Below are 18,659 nucleotides of genomic sequence, written 5' to 3' on the forward strand. Positions count from 1 at the left end.
GGTGAAGGCTCAGGTGCAGTACTGTGTCCAATTCTGGGTGCCACACTGCAGGAAAGATGTGGACAAATTGGAGACAGTCCAGAGGAGAGTAACAAAAATTATCAAAGGTTTAGAAACCTGACCTCTGAGGAAAGACTAAAATAATTGGGCATATTTAGCCTTGAGAAAAGAAGACTGAGGGGGGACTTGATAATAGCCTTCAGATATGTAAAGGGCTGTTATAGAGGATGGTGATCCATTGTTTTCTATGTCCACTGAAGGTAGGACAAGTAATGGACTTTATCTTCAGCAAGGAAGATTTCAGTTAGATAGCAGGAAAATCTTAACTATAAAGGGTAGTTAAGCACTGGAACAGGTACCAAGACAGGTTGTGGAATCCCCGTCACTGGAGGTTTTTAAGAACAGGTTGGACAAACACCTGTCAGGATGATCTAGGTTTACTTGGTCCTGCCTCAGCACAGGGGCTGGACTAGATGACCTCTTGAGGTCCCTTCCAGTCCTCCATTTCTGATTCTAAGCCTACTGGCCTTTTTTCCTAGGTTCATTTCACTGGCTGTTATTCCTTTGAGTCATCTCATTGCCACTGAATGTTTTCTTAATTTGTTTAATTTCAAAACTAGAGGAGGGCTGGATAAAGTCACCAGACTGGTAGCCTTGGAGGGAAGAGAAAAGGTCTCATGTCAGTCCTGCCTGGGCTTCTTTGAGGTGCTCCTTACACGCTATCAAGCTGTAACTCTCAAGGCTTTCTCCTGGAGTCATTTGTCACCCTCCGAGTTCTCCACAGACTTCTCCTAGCTACACTTCAATGGCCTGATTTAACCACATGATCTGCCTGTTCTGTGACATTGCTCATTTTCTCCACCTGGGGAGGTGAGCTAAGTGTGTCACAGGTATGATTGGACTGAGTTCTCTTTGAAGGGCCAGCCACCCTATCAGGTTCTCATTGAGAATTACAACCCTCTCTCCCCAGTTTTTGGTTGAAAAGTTTCAACCAACTCTACACCCCCAACTGATCCACACATGTGCCTCAAACCTCATCTGAAAAGCCCATCTGTAGGGATGAGAGGTTAACGGGGCTCTTTGCTCACTCATTCTTTGGCCTCTCTACTTAGACTGCACATAGGAGAGGGGGTTTGTGGCACGGACACTGGCCCCATGACAACTAGTCTGAGACCAACTCGTTTAATGTACAACACCAAACCCCCCCCAAATTGTCAGTCAGTTTTAGTCTCTACCAATTTGAGCCGATCCCTTCATATCCCCTAAACACAGCCGAAGTCTGAGTTGCCTCCCATTTGCTAGCCTGTTTTTTACACACTTATGGTGAATTTCCAAGATCAGAATCTGGCCCCTAGTCTTCTTCGCTTGTTGCAAGTTTATTCATTGACTTTGATCAATCAAGTTCAGGAATACAGGGTTCTTTTTAAATGCATCTTGCTCATCTGGGTTGAAGCCTTATCTCACTGAAATCAGCAGAGCCCAACCATGGACTGCAGTGAGACCTTGACTGGGATGTTAGTGCCAAATTGCTGGTATGCCCCTTTGCTATGACTCCTGTGCCCATGAGAGATGCCATGTTGCTAGCCCTAGAGAATGAAGTATTTTTCTTACCTATCAAACAGGAGCAGCCCAAGTTTCCTGCATGCTGGGGCATCTCACAACCCATTGTTGAGACCCCTGTGCTGGGTGATAGAGTGGATCAGATTTCGTGCAGAGACCACTGTCTGCATTTGGGCACTGGACTGAAACCAACCATTTATTTCACACAGGAGCCAGTGAATGACAGTAACTACCAGTCCCTGCTGACTTGGGCTTGATGTGAACTACTGACCTAAAGGCAAATTGGCTGTGCCAATCCTCTGAGCCACCCACCCTGGGTATAGTCCAACATGTCCATGTAGGTAGGCTGCCTTTATTTCCCTGCAAGAGGCACTCATCCCTAGCCCATCTGAGCAGTTGTTTGGGGCTCTCTTCCACTCTGATTTACCTTTTGATCTGGCATAGCTATGCATAGACACTGAAGCTAGTGAGCCATTGGATTAATTCACCAGGGAATTCCCCAACAAGCTGAGACTTGCAGGTGTACAAGAAGCTCAAGATTCAAGCCAGCTATAGCAGCAATTCAATTTTGCTCTGTGCCGCATAGCACAAAGCTGCTGAAAGTGCGTGGTCCATACTGGTCAGATGTCCGACGGAAACAATTCATGCCTTGAGAGTGTCATTCAAGACTTGAGGTCATACTGCATCAATTTCAGCCCACTCAGCTGCCCACACAACACTCATAGTCTGTCACAGAGTGACTGGCCCCTTTAAGGGGAGATGGGACCAGCCGCACCTATGCCATAATTAGCTACTTCCCAGCCTGAGGGAGTGAGACTAAGGAGGGTCACAGGTTTCAGAGTAGCAGCCGTGTTAGTCTGTATTCGCAAAAAGAAAAGGAGTACCGGTGGCACCTTGGAGACTAACAAATTTATTAGAGCATAAGCTTTCGTGAGCTACAGCTCACTTCATCGGAAGTGAGCTGTAGCTCACGAAAGCTTATGCTCTAATAAATTTGTTAGTCTCCAAGGTGCCACCGGTACTCCTTTTCTTTTTAAGGAGGGTCAGGAGATAGATTAATGGGCATCTGGGCCTTATAAAAGGCATGAGTGTGAGCTCCGTTTTCAGTTAGAAGAATTGGCAGATAAATGAAGCAGTCTGGGGTTCTAGATGTTATACTGAAGCTGGGATGGACACAAAGCATGGAGGCTAGAAAGGGGTAGGGAACAAGGCCCTGAGGGTAGGTTAAGGAGAAGTCCTGAAGGGCAGCAGGACCTTGTTCTTTGGTGAGGACTTTTTAGTTCAGATTTGTGGTACCCTGGAAGGGGTTATGTTTGGTGTGAATTGGCTGGAGGGATAGGCCACATCTTCAGCACAGACTGGGGGATGGAGAGATGTGGTGACCCACCTTAGGGAGGGAAACTGAGGCAGGTAGCTCTAGCAGCCCTGTGCTTGGCTAACAGGGGGGGTGCTATGAAGCACCTATGATATCTACCTAATGAAGTAATCAGGGAGATTGTGTAGGCTGTATATTTCTATGAATTCAATTACTTTGCTGTATCCTGTAGTTAGAGCACAACATAGGGAATAAAAAGACATCTTGGTTCTATTCTGGCTTTGCAATATTGGGCAGATCATGTTTCTTAGTGCCTCAGTTTCCCAATCTGTAAAAAGAGATACAGAGACGTCTCAGATGTGAGGGTTAAAAAGGGCCAGATGCTGCCCTTTTCTCCCTTGACCTACAGAGCCATGCTGTGTAGTGTATTGAAAAGTTAAAATTACAAGCTCCCTCTTCAGGTGTGTAAGGGGTTTCCTAGTTCTGTTTGAAGGCTAGGAGGCTTTGAGAAATGTAGAATCTGGGGCTCCAGCAGTGTGAGCTGAGTTGGGTCTCTCTGCTTTGGGGGAGCAGCCTGCTTTGTCCATTTTTGGGTTCTTGATTCTAAAAACCCAAGTGTTATGTTGCAACGTTCCAGACAGTTTTTGTGATTTCATCTAACTTCTGTTATGAATATAACATGACTCACTGAGTTCTTTCCTATGTGGGGGGGTCATTGCATCCAGCACATGATGTGGCTGGAGAAGACCAGGAACGAAACAAGAGGATCTTTGATTTAATGGATCCTCTGGCCTAAGGGCCATGCATTTTGGCTCACAAAGAGGTTGCTGAATTCCTAAGGCAGCAATAATGGCTATGGAGCAACTCTGCCACCATCCCATAGGGGCAAGGACAGGAATCCCTTCCCCATAGCCTCTGTGGAGGTACCAAGAGTATGCCCTGAGCCTGTAAGTTACAGGCCGAGGCCAGGGATTTGACCTTAAAGACGAGACCCTTGGATGAAGGGTTTCTATATAAAGTAATGTCATTGGCCCATCCCACCATCTAGAAAGCTGGACAGACATCCCCAGAGACTTGCAATAGGGATTTGTTATGCAATGAAATGTGCTTACCCATGCAAGGGGAAAACAGTGCCCAGTAATACTCTGTGTGTGAAAGTCACAGCTTGCATTGTATGCCTCGCTGTATATCACCATTCCCCTTGCAGATGGCTGCTGCCTCCTGACATGACACTGCTGGGTTTTAAAGCAGAAGACAGGGTCCATAGGTAATACAAGGACCCATTAATCTGGATGGAATCGCTAATGATCCAAAGGTAACTCACTACTCTGTGAGTCACCTGTTATTCTCGGTGGAGCAAGCACAAAGTGACCATTAGAGCTGCCAGCAAGCAAAAGTAAATCTTTACCTCAAGCTATAGAAGCTCATGCTCTTAGTTCTTGAAGGCCTGAGCTCAGCCCTCACCCCTAATGGAAAACTAGGTGCAAGACTACATCCCACTGACAGCTTGAAGTGTTGCTGTTTCAACCTCAAGTCAAGCTTCCTCTGTCCAGTGCATGTAGGTAACCCTACTGTTATAGAGGTTAAGTGTACCCCTTTGTGTCTGAGCCACAGGCAATGCAGCTGCTGCATGTGGAAGCTAGAAACTTGGCCCTTTGCTCTATGTGGTAGCAGATTGTGTTCTTCCTCTGGAGATGCTGAGCTTAATCCCCAGAGAGGATGGTTGCTGTAGGCATCAGCTTTGAAGCAATTACACTAAGCCCCAAAGTGCTGGATGCCTAATTATTCCTTAAAGTGGCCATTGTGACATTCTTGCCTGACTCACTGGGGACATCCAGACCAAGAAGCATGAGCTGCTTGAGCGTGAGAGCCCTATCTGGGGCTGCAAGAGACTCATTGGCACAGGAGGAGACATGTAACACACAAGTGTAGGATAGTGTTAATACCAACATGAATTACTGCCTGTCTAGTTCCTCTTAGAACTCTTTTCACCTTGGTCACCAAACACACAGCTGGAAGCTTCCAGTCACTAGCAACCCTAGGCTGGGATAGAACTGGGGATTTCCCTAAATATTCTCTTCCCTATTTTCCCTTGCTTCGATTGAATAAGAAAGCCCACCTGGGAAGCAGGGAGTCTAAAAAAGATTTGGGGGGCCATGGTGAATTATCAGCTGAACGTCAGTTCCCAGTGTGATGCAGTGTCCAAAAGAGCTAACGTGATGCTTGGAGGCATCACCATGAGAGGTTGTTTTACCTCTGTAATGGGCACTGGTGTGATCACAGCTGGCATACTGTGTCCAGTTCTGGTGCCCACCATTCAAGAAAAATGTTGATACATTGGAGAGAGTTCAGAGAAGAGCCACAAGAATGATTAAAGGATTAGAAAATGCCTTATAGTGACAGACTCCAGGGGCTCAAGCCATTTGATTTAACAAAAGAAAAAGTTATTGGGTGATATAATTCGTCTGTTAAATCTTTGTTCCTATGTGGATGCTTATAATGGTGCCTTCAATCTAGAAGTTGAAGCTAGACAAGTTCAGACTGGAAATACTCACTCAAAAATTTATGCCTTAACCATTGGAACAATTTACCAAGGGTCGTGGTGGATTCTCCAGGATTGGCAACTTTTCAATCAAGATTCAATAACTTTCTAAGACATATCCTCTAGTTCAAACAAATGAATTCAAGGAAGTCCTGTGGCCGGTGTTATGCAGACTAGATGGTCACAGTGGTCCCTTCTGGATTGATAAGAAATGAATATTCAGATCTGGTGTTCGAGACTTAAATGCTACAGATCAAAAGCCCAGAACATCAAATCTAGCTTTATAATAAATTAATATTCAGAAGCGATCACTGTGACCATCTAGTCTGACCTCTGGCATAACACAGGCCACCAACACCACCCAGCACTGGCATGCTGACCCCCCAAATCAAAATTAGACCAAACTATTACAGCCCAAAGGGTACTAGACTGTTAGGCACCACAGTCAGAGATCAGGAGGGACCAAGGTGCCACAATGCCTAAGGCCCCTGCAATGGGAGGAATTGATTAAGTGTAATTCTCCTGGTGGCAAAGGAACTGGTGGCAGATATTGGATCCAGAACAGAGCTTCCCCAAAGCTCAGATGAATTGAGATAAGGGTTTGTTTTGGGTCCATTTCTCCCTCTGGGCTTAATGGTGGCTGAAGCCAGAGGCCAAGTGAAGATAGAGCTGCATGAAAAGCTCAGGGAGCGGTTAGAACCTCTGGAGCACCCTGGCACACCTTGGGGTCTATGGTATGTGTGATTGGCTCTCACTTGGGAGCACCTAAGCCCAGGAGAGTATTAGCAGGGCATCATCATTGTACCCAAAGAGGAGGGGTGGTGCAGAGGCTGGTTTGTACAAGAATGGATGGGGACTGGTTCTATCCATGGAGTGGGCAGGCATTATCTGTCCCTCTGATATTAGATTTGGGATTGGCACACAGTCAATGGACTACATTGACTCGGACCTATGCAATTCATACACTCAGCACAGGACTGGTGCATCCCAGACATGTGTATGTTTCACTCCCACTTAAAACAAGCCCACTGAAGAGCAGCTCAATTAGCCCAGAAGGGATGGAGAGAAACAACATGACCGAAATTGCCCTCTCTCTGAGAATGAAGAATTTTCAGCAGTCCTGGAAAATACTCAACACGTATTTGGTGGGTGGGCTTGATAGTGTGACAGCAAAAATATTTTTCCTCAGTTTGTTTCTGGCTCTTTTGCAGCCGACCAGAAGCCAGATCTCTTGGCTGGATCCAGTACATCTCAGGATGTGTAGGACAGGCCTGCTAGCTAAGCCAGCTGATGGGAACAGAAGCAGTGAATGCGGGAAGTTCTGCTACAAGCATTTCAACTTAATTTGGTTGCTTTTAAACACAGTTTCAGAGGAGGAGCTGCCCCGGAGCTCCTTGAAAGACATCCCAGGGCTGCTTCTTCTGGACGTTGAAGTTTGAAGCAGGCTTTTGGGGGATGGAGGGGGAACTAGGGAGGGGCAGTTTCCTCCTTGTTCAAATAAATGCATCTATTTAACATGCAGAACATGGAAGGAAGGGGAGATCCCCTAATGAAGTGGTTGCCATCTGAGCTCTGACTCAGAGTGCTTTCTAAGAGTTCTCCAGTCTCCCCTCCCACAAGTCAGTCCAGCTAATCAAAGCTCACCACTCCTGGACCAAGTCTATCACTCCCTTCCAGAGATAGATGGTTAAGGAGTTTTAGAAGAGTCTCCACTCTCACTGAAGCCAATGGGGGAAGCTGGATAATAATGAATAATAACAGATACACAAAATCCGCTCTCGCCTCTCAGGGCAGATATACATGTACAATCTATGCAACCCCAGCAAAACACACATTTCAGTCTCCTTCACTCCCCCACATACATATACAAATCATGACTGATCTATAGATGGTAAATCAGGTACTGCTACCTGCCCTTTCTCTTGGCACAAGTACAAGAGGACATCCAGTGAAAGTGAGGTAAGAAAATAAGAACTGATTTAAAAAAAGAGTGTGTTTCCTTGTTTTACATGGTGCATAATTAATCAGGGGAACTCGCCTCGCCGTGAAATTACTGTGGCAGAGACCTCAGAAGAATTCAATGTTTCTATGACAAATGAAAACTTCCACAATCCTATTAGATTGGATCAAAAATGTACATAAACCCACATTACATGGCATAATGCAACTAACTTACCAGCAATATGAAGGAACTCCTCCTGTAGGTGGAGGGGGCAAAGTTGCTGCCCCCATCTGACTGGCTGTGGATCTTTGCCTCAGTTTCCCTCACCTTCTTTTGACCTACTCCAGCCATAAGAGTGTCCAACCAGACCACTTTAGTGTCCAGCCCCTTCCAGGGTCATAGAGTCCTTTGTGAAAGTCCAGCAAAAGTCCAGCAAAAACATACACAAGCTAAACCTTCAGCCTGGCTGGGCTCAGGGCAGGTATGTGTAGATTGCTGAGGCTGCATTTCCTCCCCTGTGGTTTGATCAATCCCAGGAGCTGCACACTACTCCTCTTACTCAGGCTTTCCAGCTGGCTTATCAGGGCCCCCCTCTCAGACAGGCTTCCAGATCACCTCTGGAGGAGCATCTCTGGACTTTTCCCCCCTTCTCCCTCTTCGTTTCCTTTCAGGTTGCTTTCTAGAGAGAGGGCACTTCCCACTTTCTCCTTCCCGGGTCCTTTCCTCGCTGGGCCTCACGCAGCTGAGCTTTATTTCTAATTAGGGTTGCCAACTTTCTAATCGCACAAAAACGAACACCCCTGTTCCGAACCCTGCCCGAGGCTCTGTCCCTGCCCTGCCCCTTCTCTGAGGCCCCTCCCCCTGCTCACTCCATCCCCCCTCCCTCCATTTCTCACTCTCCCCAACTCTCACTCGCTCATTTTCACCTGGCTGGGGCAGGGGGTTAGGGTGCAGGAGGAGGTGAGGGCTTCAGGTGGGGGTGCGGGCTCTGGGGTGGGGCTGGGCACGAGGGATTTGGAGTACAGGAGTGGGCTCTGGGCTCAGGCCAAGGGGTTCAGAGTGTGGGGATGTGAGGGCTCTGGCTGAGGGTGCAGGCTCTGGGGTGGGGCTGGGGATGAGGGCTTTGGGGTGCAGGAGGGGCCTTCGAGCTGGGACGGGTTTGGGGTGTGGGCTCCGGGTGGTGCTTACCTCAGGCAGCTCCCAGGAAGCAGCTGGCATGTCCCTCTGGCTCCACGTGCTGCCCCTGGCTGCAGGCACCGCCCCACAGCTCCTGTTGGCCGTGGTTCCCAGCCAATGGGACCTGCGGAACCAACGCTAGGGCCGGAGACAGCACATGGAGCCCCTATGGCCACCCCTGCGCTTAGGAGCCGGACATGCTGGATGCTTCTGGGAGCCCCACTGCGCTGCCAACCGGACTTTTCACGGCCCGGTCAGCAGTACTGACCGGAGTCACCAGGGTTCCTTTTCGACCGGGTATTCCAGTCAAAAACCAGACACCTGGCAACCCTATTTCCAATTAGGCCTGGCCCATCCTCCAGGTGCACCCAGGCTGGTGAATTGGCCTCTCGGGCCCATATTAACCCCATCACTGCAGGTTATTCCATTATGGGGTTTCTTGCTCCTCAGTCTGAAGCGTCTGCTGCTGCCCACTGTCAGAGATGGGATAACGGACAAGCTGGACCATTTATCTCACCCTGTCTGGTAATTTCTTTTCTTTTGGTTGGTTTTTTAAAATGTATTTATTGCTCTCCCTTCTCCACCCTGCCACTCATTTTTCCACTTCTCTTTTCCTTTGTGGGGCCCTGGCATGTCCTTCACTTAGCTTGTTTCATACATTTTCAAGGTCAGTGATCCCCTGCCTTGGTCATGCTATCAATAACAGATATACAGGTAAGGTGGGTGGCCTTAAGATAGAGGTACAGGTTGCCAGGGGCAACTGTTACTCTTGTGGGTGCGTTAAGCAATGGGCATCTTTAGAGACTTTCCTGTAAATATGTGTTTTATTTTTATTGGGCTGGAACAGAAACACATTAAGGCCCCCGTCCAGCAAAATGTTTAGCTACCTGCTTCACCCCATTGAAATCAGTAGCATTTCTTACTTGCTTAACTACTTGGCTGGATTGGAACCTCCAAGGCCCTGGGAGGCTTTCTAGAACGAATAAAACATGATTTCCTCCAGTCACCAAATACGACAAAGCTAATCAGGACCCTATCTTGCTATGAGGCTAATCACAGTAGTAAGCATTCTGGGCTAGATTTTTAAAGGTATTAAGGTGCCTAACTCCCATGGGAGTTAACTCCCTATGTCCAATAAGGGCTGTTTGAAGGTTTGAGCCCATAGAAAGTGCTATTTGAGACCCCCCTAGTCCTGCAAAGACTTGTGCACCTATTGAACTTTAAAGACAGGCGTAGTCTCACTGACTTCACTGGGATTACCCAGGTGCTTGAACATAAGAACGGCCATATTGGGTCAAACCAAAGGTCCATCTAGCCCAGTATCCTGTCTTCTGACAGTGACCAGTGCCAGGTGCCCCAGAGGGAATGTACAGAACAGGTCATCATCAAGTGATCCATTCCTTGTCGCCCAGGCATGGATCACTTGATGATTGCCTGTTCTGTTCATTCCCTCTGGGGCATGAGTTAAGCATGAGCATAAGTCTTCGGAAGATCAGGGCCCAAATCAATAAACGACCTATCTGAGCTCATTCAAGTGAACAGGGATCTCTGCAACGGGCTTTGGATCAGCTTGGTATCGTCCATCACAGTCAAAGGACAGACTCTTGGTGACTTCTGTGCGACATGGATCCAGGCCGAAGAGGCCAGGTAAAGTGTTTAGGCAGGTGCTTAACTCTGAGCATGTGCTGCAGCGCTGTGCGATGTGCATCTGGAACAGGATGTTCTGCTGCTTTAGGAGCCTGGGGCCAGCCAGCCCTGTTCAGAGGTAGATAGCCCTGTTAAGAATAGGTTGGGAGCTGCTAGTTTGCAAGGGGTCAAGTGCTGAGCACCTGATTCCTGCAAAGGCTGAAAGCTCAAGTGAGGGGAAGAGCTATTAAGAACCAAGGAGACTCTGGCAAGGAAGCCCTGGGGCAGGAGAATTGCTTAGCTGTTGGATCGATGTTGAACTGTTTTGTTTTGGAATTTGACTGAAAACTGATGGGGAATTAAAGAAGTGGTCTGGACAGACTGGTTCTTTGCTGGGCTTGGAGGACAGCCCAGCATGGCAGGTCAAAAGGATCAGAAGTGAAACTGGCTAGAGATCATCACAGACTAAACAAGTTCAGGTTTGTAATTCACTTTGATCTATATAGGTGCAAAGTACTGTTAGGGTTATTACTGCAGATCAATCTGCACCCTGAGTGAATACATAGTGTAAACCAGACTAATGGCGAAAAGTCAACTAGAGCTTTAAAATCTGCTCGCTTTTAGTAAGCTAAGGTCCATAGTAATACACTGCGATAATAGTTAAAAAGACACTAAGTAAAATCAGACATCTATGTCAAAATATCTTGCCTTCCGCTGTTACCAGTACTGCAAAAGGCCCTGATCCTGTAGCTGGCTTTGATAGCGTAGACTCCTGTACAAATGTGAAGTTCAATTGACTGAATTGTGGCTGCAGGAGCATAGGGGCCCATGCTAGGGGATCTCATGTAGGATCAGGGCTTATAATAACTGAAAGGTATTAGAGGAAAAAAATCTATCCTCTACTTTTTTTACCTGTTTACTTTGTACATTTGACAGGCCATCAGTGTTTGCCTGGTTCTCTGCCCTTTCAGCAGGTTTTGACCTTGCTGGGAAGCATTAAGTGTATACTGCTGGCTCACAATTGCAGATGGCTCCATTTCCCCACTTGGCTATAAGGGAGATGGGGAATAGCTCTCTAGAAGGAGAGGACCTAGGGTGTGAGCTGAGCAGTCCTTGAGGAGGACCCCTGGAAGCAGCTAAGCCTTGGGATGGATTTTGTGTTCCTTCCTTTGGAGCCTGTGTACACCCAGGGAAAGGTGCAGGATGACCCCAAACTCATTAAAAAAGCCAAAAACCCAACTGATAAATTTTCAAGCTGATGGTCTCGTCTTCAGACACGTGATGCACACGACTGTCCTTAAGGTGGAGAACTGTATTTCCTGGGATATAGCTGGTATGAAAGATTAGAAACCAGGATGGAGGAGCTGAGCATTCTCAAAGGTCATACTCCCCTCACCCCAGACTCCATCAATGCAAAGCGTGAGCCATTCCAGAGCATCTTTGGGGAATCCAGTAACACCCCCCTCTCAGTCCCTCACTGTGGTACATCTGGAAAACAACATTGTAAACAGCTGTTCACAAATCATGAGTCAGGCCATCATCCCCCACGCCACCAAAATGAGATTGGCATAAAAATCATGAGCCTAAAAACTTTTGGGTTCTCTCTATTTGCCTCCGGGTTCACATTTTCAAGCCTTTCTCTGCAATCATGAGAATGGGAACTTTCGGACTCTAAAAAGACCCGGAAACCTCACCTCACTGTCTGTCTCCAGGAACTGGGGCTTTAAGAAAAACCCTAATGGTCGGGAGACTTGGGATAGAATGGAGAGAGCTTGCAACACTGGGAAGGGATCTGAGATAGTCTATTATGGTGTGCTAGGAATAGTGATTGCTTGTCAGCAACATTTAATGAGGTTTAACAACTGTGGAACAGACACTCATTTAGGAGTGTCACCCAGTTGTTAAGCCTCTTTGGATGTATCCTAATATTCACCCAGTAACAGCTGCTGTAACACTTGTTGATGGTCAAGAGGATGGGTCAGCCCCCTCTGAGCGTGGCTGGTAAGGAGAGAGAAAGTGATTCCATGGTGCAAATTAGGGATGGTCAAACCTCTGGTGCTTTGAGGTTGTGTGAATGAGGCCCTTGTAAAAATGACTTAGACTCCATGTAGCTTTGACCCTGTTATGTACACCTGATAGGCCTGATCCCACTTATAGGAGACTCAAAAAGAAAAGGAGTACTTGTGGCACCTTAGAGACTAACAAATTTATTTGAGCATAAGTTTTCGTGAGCTACAGCTCACTTCATCGGATGCTTATGCTCAAATATATTTGTTAGTCTCTAAGATGCCACAAGTACTTCTTTTCTTTTTGCGAATACAGACCAACATGGCTGCTACTCTGAAACAGGAGACTCACTTAAACTGTGCAGGTGAGATCAGCTCAGGCTCTATGCCTTGTTACTAGAGGCAGAAGAACAAGCCAAAAAGCTGGGTTGACACAACTGGAGGATCAGATTGTGCTCTCTGGATTGGCTTTGGCCGGGTTCCCTGGGTCCCCTCCCCAGGCGAAAAGAGGGTGGAGGATCCTGGAATTTGCACAGAAGGTGGAATTCACTCCTGTGTGGAGGGCTTGCATAAAGTCCAATGTACCACGTAAAGTCCTTCAAATAAGTGCTGCACGATGGTGAATTTCAATGGGAGGAGTGAGAGCTGGGAGTGAAGAGGTTGGAGCATCTGGGGAAGTTGATGCGAGGTAGCCATTTACAGCTCCCTGATTCACAGGGCAGACATGCAACATCTTCAGCCTGGGCATAGGCTAGGAAAGCTTGGCTCCTACTCTAACTTACCCCCACTGGCAATGGTCCCTTAGGGACAGTACACCAGATGGGTATAACTGGAGTACAGCACATTCTGACTGGGTGCCTCCTCAGACCCCCCTACCCTTGGCACTGAGTGCGTATACAGGGAGGTGGGGTATGATATGCTGGCTTTGCGCCAGCTCAGAGCTCCCTGCACTGGGGAAATTCTTAGCTATGCAGATCGGGCTGATTGCTGCTGGAAAAGAACAGAGAACCTTTCCCCCATCAATACCTGTCTATGAATATTTGAATAGTGGAAACACCTGGAGGGAGCAATTGTTCAGGGTTATGAGCAGGCGTCACGGGGTGAAAATAAGCAAACAGATATAAGATGAAGATCAGGGAGAAAATTCCTAACCCCGAGCTCCATTAGATTGTGGAATAAACACTAATAACTTTAAAATAATTACTCATTTAGCACGTATGGGTTCATTGACACCTCAAACACAGCATGAACCCTCTCTGAGATAGATAACTGATCTCTCTTTTCCAGCTGGGAAAACTGAGGAAGGGAAGTGTGAATGATTTGTCTCAGAGGGAATCTGTGTCAGGGCAGGAATGATAGCTCAGAGCTTCTTGGGATAACTAGCTCTCTCCATCCCTCATTAGACCGCACCGCTGAACTCATTGCAAACTGGAACCTAATACTAAATACACTGTAGGAAATCTTACTGGATTGGCAACTGGGGATGAACGACGTGACCTCATAGGTATTTCCCTTTGCTCTGACTTCTATGACTCAACCCACCCCCTACCTCCCCATTGAGCTGTAGTCATTGAATCAGTGAGGTTTGGTTCAAGCTGTCAGAGCTCTGGCTGAGTGGCCACTCGTAAGAGCTGAGCGGTTGGCACTTTGGTTTCTGCCAGGAAATGCCTTCAGAAAGAGAGAATGTTTTGGGGGAGCTCGATGAAAAATAAACCAAGGGGAAAGGAACGAAACAGGAAGTGAAAATAAAAGGATGGAAGTTCAAGCTAATGTTTAAAAATGGTAGACCAGTTCAAGTTTCATGCAGTAAAAGAGAGCAAGTCAAGGATTCATTTAGTAAAAGAGACAAGATGGAAAGAAAAATCGCTTCGATCCTGCGACTGGCTCTGCACTGGCTGAGCCAGGAGCCTGAGAGCTGACTCACAAGTCACAGAGAGGGAAAACTTGAAGTCACCCTGGTCATTCCCTGTGATCTAATGGGGCTCCTATAGGCACAGGGGGTGTGAAGCAGCTGCTGTTGTTGTGCAAGGACATGGTTGCAGAGATCAAAGCTCACCCCCCATTTTGGAAGGTGAAGTCTTGCCTGCAAGGGGCAGATGTGACAATGGCTTATCCTCTTCGGGGCAGACCTCTAAACAGCAATCACAAACAACTGAAAAGAGCTGCCACTGCATCTAGTGGAGGGCCATAAGATATGTGCTCTGTGAAGTAGGAAGTGAGACCAAAGGGGTGGGTAGGGGAAGATTCTAGGCAGAAGCTTTAACTACACTGAAGCAGACTAGAAACAGGGTCGCTTCCGAGATAGGACTGTTTTCTTGTTACTAATAAAGTTCCTTGTTCAGTGTCAGAAGAAAGTGACTCTGTGATTCTTCACCATTGTCATATGACAGGCAGAAGCATGAGTATATACACACACGCATGCACACACACACACACACTAGCTAGCACATTACAAATAATTGAATTCACCACTGGCGAGTGGACCACGTTCCATGCCTTGGTCCCCAGTCATTCTCCACGGAGCCTTCCAGCTCCAGTCCATTATTCCAATGATAAAGGACTGTCTATTTATCTTATAGCAGCACTACTCGCAGGTTTAAATGTGGTTGTAAGTGTGTATGGTTTTTATTTTTTTAAATGCTCTTTCTTGAAATGCGGAGTGGTTGTTTGCTCAGTCTATTCGTTTCGGGCAAGCTATTGCGCGCCCACTGAAATTCTGCAAAACACGATCAATTAAAAGGCTTTTAAAAAATGGCTGTTGGTTGTTTTACCTGCTGGTAACACCTTTCTTAACGCTGTGTGGTAGGTCTATGCAGCGGTGCCCCCTGCTGGGTGGAATGTCAGACCTGCTCAAATGAGTGTGCTATAGGTGCTGAGCCAGGAACAGGAAGACCTGCATTTAGCTTTGGACTGCGACTTCCTAGGGCAGTGATACTTTGAAAATCCTGGATAGCCAGAGATCTGTTTCAGAATGGCACCATTCATGCTCTATATGTGTGGTGCATACAATGCACCCTAACTGTATTCATCCATGGTTAGACTCACCAAATATAATGCTGTAACATTGTTAGGTGCTATATTGAAGTCATTATATACTTCCTTTTTTAATAAGGGAAAGGGATCCGATAGATGGCTTAGATCAGCAAGTGATCATGAGCACAATGCACATCCACCACTTAAACATTCAGCAGAGTATTTAGTCAGGAAACACATTAGTTTGGGAAAAGTTGTAGACATCTTGCATGTGCTTTTCATCTGCCTCCCGAAAGAAGGAATCTTCTTGTCAGCTCCTGTTTTGCAACTCCTGAAAATGCCCTGTGTTGTCTCATTCATAAAAGAATCATATGTCATCTGGACTTCAAAGTGAATTAGCTTCATTTCCCTACTCAGCTTCAAGAGCGAGGAAACAGTGAGATGTTATGGTCACTCCACCTTTCCAAGCACTCTTGCTATTTGCACTGACTGGCCGTGTAGATTATCATTCTTTTTCACTGTCGGAATCTCTCTCAAACACACAAGCCTGTTGCCTTATTCTTGCTCCTATTTGGGATGAAAATGGAGGATGGGTTTTAAAGCGTCTTGTCCATCGGTTGAAGGATTTGTGCCAACCCTCCCAAAGAGGCATTTGCAACCCCACTCATAGTTTTTAAAATGTCATCTATTTTGTACAGATCTCTCTCATTTAAACGGCGAGAGGTCAGCAGCACTGTGGAAGCAGAGATTTCCCAACCACTCATGGGTGCCACCAGCACTGGCTTTCCTTAAGAAACAACTCCCTGCTGGGGCCCAGAATGAAACGGTTGCCTGCTTCTCCATTCGGTTCTGCATGTTGCAATTGGCTGGAGAATCTGGGCTGCCCTGAACTTGTCCATGTAGAACCGTAGCGGGGTAGAGTTCAGCTGGGTGGCAGCTGTCTTGAGTTTCTTTAGTTAACCAGGGGAGGTGGAACACTGGGCCATGGAAGGTTCCATGACACGTCGGAAATATTTTTTGCTCTCTGTGATGTCTCCAGCTAGGTGAAATGCAATCTGAACTTGATCTTCTCTGAAAGTCACCGGAAAACTAGCTGAGATCTGCAAAGCTGGGCTGGTGTTAGGAAAAGCTCAAAACCCGGAAGGGGTGTGTGTCTGTGTGTAGATTCCCAGGTGGAAATGACAAATGGGTATAATCAATAGGAAGGGAGAGTGAGCCTGACTAGCGCCTGAATCTGCCAAGGGGACTGGCCTGGGATTAAATTGCCCCTGAAGACTTTCCCCACTTATCTACCTCTGAGTGGATGAGGTTCTGACCTAGCCTGTCTGCTGGGGACAAACTTCCTTTGTCCAGAGGAGGTATGTAATCTTGGCCAGTATATTACGTGTCCTCATCTGTGTCTGATCCACAGACAATATGGGTTATATGCAGTTGATCTGGCATACTGGTACCTTTTTCACATTGTCTTTTTATTCTCCAGTATTTAATTTAATTTAATTGAACTAAAAAGTATCTAGCTGCTGAAAGAGCCTTGGAAACATGAGCTGAGTGGAACTGACACAGCGACGTCTGCCTGCGTTTGAAGAACCTGAAACAATAGCTGAGAAGCGTGATCAGCACCCTTCATCTCAGTGAGTTCTAACTCAGATGTGTGATGCTAACATTGTTGGCCCTTAAAGGATTAACTATTTCACTGCTCATCCAAGCATGTAAAGAAGGAGAATTGGGAATTATAGTTTGAAAATCCATACAAGAGCATGCATAACCATAGCCTGAACACCTGCATCATCTATTGGAAGTGATATTTGGTGGGTGGATCTTATTTTGTGGGTGGAGCTTGGAAATGTACTCCCCTCCCCCTTTAACTCAAGCTGTAGAGATGTGCTTTTTCAGCTCTGGAGGTCCCTGGTTCAGTCCTTGGTGTGTTGTACAAAATGGCGGCCATCATGTGAGCCCTACAAAAAGCTATAAATGGAGGCAAGGCTTGGTTTCTGTGGTCAATGCTATGCTGAAGCTGCTTGCTCTTTAAGAACCCTCTTCTTGAGTCCCTGTGGAGGCAGGATTTGGCTGGCCGTTAGTATGTGCGGTTTGCATGGAAATGGTTCCCTCTAGGCTCACACTCTGCCAGCTCCCTCTTCAAAGCATCTGTCTTCATGGTAACACCCCCAAAGGGCACTCCAGAGCAGAAATAAGGTCCAGGGTAAACAGTGCAGGCTTTGGGGTCTGGATTTGCCCACAGAGAGTGGCTGAGGCATGAGAGGAGAGGGAAAGGGACAGAGTGAAATCCCCTTGCCAGCAGTTGTGTGGGGAGCCCCTCACTCCCCACCGGAAACATACATGCTGCCAGGGCATGGGAGAAGAAGCAAAACTTTTCTCAATGAAGTTCCAATTCAGAAATCTCATGACAGATAAATCTCAGGATTTGGGAGTTTTGTCTGTCTTCTGTTTTTCAGGTTAACAATACTGCAAACCGCAGTCTGGAAGTGAAGGGGCTGGTTAAACTGCTTGGCACTACTGGATATGAGGTGGGCATTAGCTGGCACAGCAAGTATTTAATGTAGATCTATACAATTTCCTAGAAAGTTTCCCGCTCCTTTACTATATAGCAGTTTGTGCACATATACGCATACTTGTGTGCAGGTTGTCTCACATTCACTCATAAACATAAATTCATAAGTGGTAAAGTTTTCAGATGACGCAAAAATTGGGGGAGTAGTAAATAATGAAGAGGCTAGGTCCGATTGGTATCACTTGATAAACTGGGAGAAAGCAAACAACATGTGTTCTAAAACAGCTAAATGTAAATGCTTACATGTTGGTATAAAGAATGAGGTCCATACTTACAGGGTTGGGGGACTCTATCCTGGGAAGCAGTGGCTCTGAAAAAGATTTGGGGTTTTGGGGCTCATGGTGGATAATCAGTGGAACATGAGTTCTCAGTGTAACTCTGTGGCCAAAGGAGCTAATGTGATCCTGGGATACACATACAGGAGAATCTCAAGTAGGAGTAGAGAGGTTATTTTACCTCTGTATTTGGCACTGGTGTGACTGCTGCTGGAATATTGTGTCCAGTGCTGGTGCTCAAGAAGTTCAAGAAGGAGGTTGATAAATTGGAAACGGTTCAGAGAAGACCTGAAGAATGATTAAAGGATTAGAAAACATGCTTTATAGTGATAGACTCCAAGAGCTCAATCTAGTTAGCATAACAAAGAGAAGATTAAGAGGTGACTTGATTATAGTCTATTAGTATCTACAAGGGGAACAAATATTTAATAATGGGCTCTTCAATCTAGCAGAGAAAGATATAACACAATCCAGTAGCCGGAAGTTGAAGATAGACAAATTCAGACTGAAAATAAGGTGTACATTTTTAACAGTGAAAGTAATGATCCACTGGCACAATTTACCTAGGGTTGTGATAGATTCCCCATCACTGGCCATTTTTAAATCAAGCTTGGATGTTTTTCTAAATGATCTGCTCTAGGGATTGTTTTGGGGAAGTTCTCTGGCCTGTGTTAT

General features: G+C 46.5%; 1 long non-coding RNA gene across 1 annotated transcript; it reads right to left on the reverse strand.

Moving 5' to 3' along the window:
* Positions 1-11,157: 11,157 nt before the first annotated feature.
* Positions 11,158-11,962, reverse strand: LOC122458557. Its single transcript, XR_006278602.1, has 2 exons — positions 11,856-11,962; positions 11,158-11,649 (listed from the first exon to the last, which is right to left on the reverse strand). It is a non-coding gene; the product is annotated as an uncharacterized LOC122458557 (long non-coding RNA).
* Positions 11,963-18,659: the final 6,697 nt, after the last annotated feature.

Source organism: Dermochelys coriacea, chromosome 2, assembly GCF_009764565.3.
Source record: "Dermochelys coriacea isolate rDerCor1 chromosome 2, rDerCor1.pri.v4, whole genome shotgun sequence".
In the NCBI taxonomy this organism is placed as follows: domain Eukaryota; kingdom Metazoa; phylum Chordata; order Testudines; family Dermochelyidae; genus Dermochelys; species Dermochelys coriacea.